Genomic DNA, 5031 nt, shown 5'->3' on the forward strand with positions numbered 1-5031 from the left:
AAATGGTAAAACCAATGTTGGGCATTGCTGGAGAAGCTTTACTTAAGGCGAACTGTCAAGGGTTCCCATTATAGCCCAACCGTGTAAGGAACGCAAAATCCGGGAACATAACACTGATATGACGGAAACTAGGGCGGCAAGAGTGGAACAAAACACCAGGCATAAGGCCGAGCCTTCCACCCTTTACCAAGTATATAGATGCATTAATTAAATAAGATATATTGTGATATCCCAACAAGTAAACATGTTCCAACAAGGAACAACATCTCCATGTTCCAACAAGGAACAAACTTCAATCTTCACCTGCAACTAACAACGCTATAAGAGGGGCTAAGCAAAGCGGTAACATAGCCAATCAACAGTTTGCTAGGACATGATGGGTTAGAGGTTTGACATGGCAATTTGGGAGGCTGACAAGCAAATGGTAGGCATCGTAGCATTGGCATAGCAAAAGAGCGAGCAAACTAGCATAGCAAAGATAGTAGTGATTTCGAGGGTATGATCATCTTGCCTGAGATCCCGCAAGGAAGAAGAAAGAGTCCATGAAGAAGACAAACGGTCGTAGACGAACAAATCCTCACAACTCCGGAACGAAACCGAAGCTAACGAGAGAAGCAACCCGGAAAGAAACAAACAACATAGTAAACAAACATCACATAAACATGGCATGATGCGCAAACAAGTATGATGCATGTCCGGTTTAATGAGGCATGGCATGGCAAAGTGCAACAAACAATACTACAAGTTAAGTGGAGCTCAATATGCAACGAGGTGCATGTTGACGGAACACCACATCAATTATTTAGTTATCTCTCGTTTAAGCTACCCAACAATATTAACTGTTGTTAAACATGGCAAGAGGTGAAGCATAATATAAACTATACCATCTAAACAATTTAAATGGGGCCGGATACAAAAACAACAAATCCGGTAAATCCCCATATGCATTTAGCAATTTAATGCAACAACAAGTTTAAACATTTTAAATGTTGTTATCATGATGCGGATGACATATACAAGTTTTATGCAATTTTATGAAAACGATAACATGAACATGTTATGAAGCATTTGTCGCCATGGCGGAAGGAAAAAGGTGCCATGGCGGTGAAACAAAAATGGTGCCACGGCAACATATCCGAAAATGATGCCACGGCAACATATCGGTTCCGGTAGCTCACAGAGATACCGGTGCAAAAGGAGGCGTGAGCGTGACATGCGATAGAAGGTGGGGTGATCCCGGATACCGGGTTCCCACAAGATGGTGGCATGGCAACGAGGTGAAACATGCACGCGACAATTTCGGACACGGTGCAAACATAGGGTGCATCTCATACAACACATGCATTCGGTCCACGGACGGCGTCTCGGGGTTATACCTTCGAAGCGTGCGTTTTCGGAGCGGTTCGAGTCGTCGAGGGAAGTAGTTGTTCACGGCGACGGTAGAGGTTCACGTTTCATAGTCGTTCGAGCCATCGGTAGCGGTACTTGATGAATCCCGAAACGAACTTGGCGTCTTCGTGCATAGGGGTACTTGGCGTTTCCGGAGACGACGGTAGAGGTACTTGACGCGTCGTTGTGGTACTTGGCAAAATCATAGAGACGATGCTTGGCGGTCCTGGGATGGTCTTGGCGTCCATGAACTTGCGTTCCGGTGTGGTAGTCGAAGTAGCCGGTCTTGCTGAACTGAAGGGGCATCGAGGGACTAGCAAAGGCCCTGCCTCGGGAGGTCACAGGAGGTGCGTGGAGGTAGCTCGAGCTGCTGGTCGTCGGGGCATGGCCGAGCAGCGGCTGGAAGAAGTGGCCGGTGTTGGCCTTGGCATGAAGCAGGGGAGGCGGAGCTCCTGCTAAGGCGATGGCGGCGAGTAGGCAACGAAACTTGGCGTCGACGTACAGACGCAGCTCAGAGAAGCAACGACTGGACCGGGCAGCGGTGGGCGAGGGACTCCGGGACGATGCGGAGGTCGAGGAACTTGGCCAGTGGCGCGGTTTGGAGCAGATCGGGCGCGAGGAAGGTCGGAGGAGCCCGAGGCGAATGACAGAGGGGCGCGAAGGGGCGGCGCTCGGCACGAGGGTGCAGCAGCTGCTGCTGTCGGCGGCAAGGTCGAGGAGGGGCACGTGGCCGCCGGAGTTGAGGACGCGGGGCGGCGTCGGGCGCGCAGGGCGAGGAGGAAGACAGGGCGCGGGGGCGGCGTCTCCCTGGTTCGGCGCAACGAGGAAGAAAAGAGGAGGGGGATCGAGGGAGAGAGATGAGTGCAGCGGCCAGAGGAAGAGATGGGGATCGATGGGAGGGAGAGTGGTGGAACGGGCGCGATGCGGGCGAAGGGGAGGACGAGGGAGAGATGGATGGGGATCGGGCAAGTGGCGGCGTAGGGAGAGAGTGGAGGGAGAGATGCACGGGCTAGGGTTACAGGGGGGCGTGGCTGGGCCTCCAGGCAAATGGGCCTAAGAGGCCGGCTGGGCTGCAAGGCTCTCTTCTCCCTCTCTAAAGAAAAATAAAAACAAAACAGAGATAGGAAAGAAAAGAAAGAGGGGTTAGGGGAAGAAGTAGGACATGGGGATAATTTTTCCGGACTCGCAAAAATGAGTTTGTTCCGAGAAAAATAGAAAGGCCATGATTGAAAGATTAAATTCAAACTCATTTGATTTAAATTCAAATGATTTGAATAGGAAGTGAGGTTTGGGAAGGTCCAAAAATGTTCGGATTTTTGGTGGAGCTCCGGAAAATGATGAAATAATTATTGGCAAGGTTGGAGAACAAGAATTGAGATAACAACGGCATGGGATATTTTGCAAGTGGGTTATGGGTAATTCCAAATAAATGGAATAATTTATAATATCTCCCTATATATCGGGAGGGTATGTTATAAAGAGAAGTCACCATGTGAGTTCCCTCGGTTTAAATAGATCAAAAGATCTATGCAATTTATTTAGTTGAGGTTTTAAAAATTAATGATATGATGGCATGATGACATGATGCAAGGATGAATGCAACAAATAAAACAAATCACACGACGAAACTCGGAAAACAAGGAAGGCATCTGAAGCACCGGGCTCGGGGCGTTACAACACTCCACCACTACAAGAGGATCTCGTCCCGAGATCTAGGATGGCACCGGAGAGAAACGGAAGAGGAAGAGAAGAGGTAAAACTAAGTTGCTTCTTCGACCAATGAGTGAAACCAAAGAACCTTGAGAGGTTGAGCAATTTAAAAGAAAGAGCACAACTGAGAAGAACGAGATTGCAAACAATCCGTTAGAAAGAGGAACAAGGAACATTACGAGAACTTGAAGCTTGCAAAGACATGAATCAAGAGTTTAATGGACAAGATAGAATTCGAAACCACTCCGGTTAAAACAAGATGAGAGGGGAAGAATTCGGGCAGTACTCCGGTTGAACATGGAAGGAATAGAACATGAACTTGAGAAGATGGGATGTTACTTGATGAAATCAACAACACACTGCCTCCGGAACTATTGAAAGAATGGCACAATGGGTAAGAAGGATTTCAGACAGCTCTCCAGTTGAGGAAGGAGGGAAAACTTGATAAGATTAGAGAACTCGAATGAAAACACGACACTCCGGTTAAATGGATAAGCAAGAAAAGAACACGATCCTCACGAATCGAGATGGTGAGTGAAAAGAGCAACGTCACAATGCCTCCGAAAGAAATAATAGAAGATATATCATTGGAATGACAGAATGGAGAAGAAAATGCCAACTTCTGCCACAAATGAGTTTGGAAAGCATCCTTGCAAAGAAGAATTGAACGGAGTTGTTGGAAAATCAACAACGAAAAGCACAAGCTTGTAGTGGGCTTATGGAAAACATCTCAAAATTATGAGGTGACAACCGGCCACTAACGGAAACAATTGCTTGCTTGAGAACAACGAAGAGATGAAAACTTCTTCCACCAAGATGATAAAGAGATAACTTGGATCATTGGCAAGCACCACAAATCGCAACATTCCAATGGAAGGCTTTTAGGTGAAATATGACACAAGATAACTCCAACAACGAGATTGCTGGATTTAAAATACCTCATTCTTAACAACATGTGAATCATGGAACATGAACTCAAATTATCAAGAATGACATAATACCACCTCCAAAATATGGTAGAAAGAATTGCACTCCGGATTACCATATGAAGAAAGCTTGAGCTCCTTAGGAAAGAATCTCGATGAAAACTTTGAGAAGGGAATTAAATCCTTGATGAACCATCATGTAGAACCTCCATGAAGAACTCCGGTAAACAAAAAGAATGAAAAGAAAGAGAAATTGAAAACACAAGGTGAATCCTTGCAATGATTTAGATGGATCTCCGTGATAATTAGAGCTTGGAACTCCGGGAAAAAGAGAAGATGAAACAAATGAAACCGAGAATTTTAAGGGCCTCCGGAATAAAGAATTAATCACTTGGATGAATAAGAATAAGAATTATGTTATGCTTATCCTTCACCAATTAAATTGACGACAATCAACGGATTTGGCATACTACTTATTCTCGTAGGAAGGATTAAAAGAGATATAGCGTAAACTTGAGAAGGTCTTCAATGAACCACCGGTAGGATTGGAACAACAAATGAATTGATATGATGGACAAGGAAGAGAGATCTTGAAAGAACCACCGTAAGGATTGAAAATGATCGAAGTAGTGGTGCATCACCGGTAAGAATTAGCAAATGAACGAAGGTGCTTGAGACAAACTAGATACATGAGAACAAAGAGATCAAGAACTGATTAGAGGATATTCGATAGATGCACCGGCAAGATAGGAGAATGATAACTGACGGCTGAGAATGAATAAACCTGAATTGATGGACTCCGGATGACAAACTGAGAAGAATCTTGAATATCTCCTGATGGGTGAAAAAGATTCTCACAATCGAAAACAATTATGAGAGGATGGCAACAAGCTAGCACCATGAATCTTGAAGAGAATAGAGCAAGATTAAAGAGAAACTCTTCTTCGGTCTTCAAATGATGAGAATGACAACGAGAAACACCACCAAGAATTATTGAGGCACACCG

This window comes from Triticum dicoccoides, chromosome 1B (assembly GCF_002162155.2).
Source record: "Triticum dicoccoides isolate Atlit2015 ecotype Zavitan chromosome 1B, WEW_v2.0, whole genome shotgun sequence".
Lineage (NCBI taxonomy): Eukaryota > Viridiplantae > Streptophyta > Magnoliopsida > Poales > Poaceae > Triticum > Triticum dicoccoides.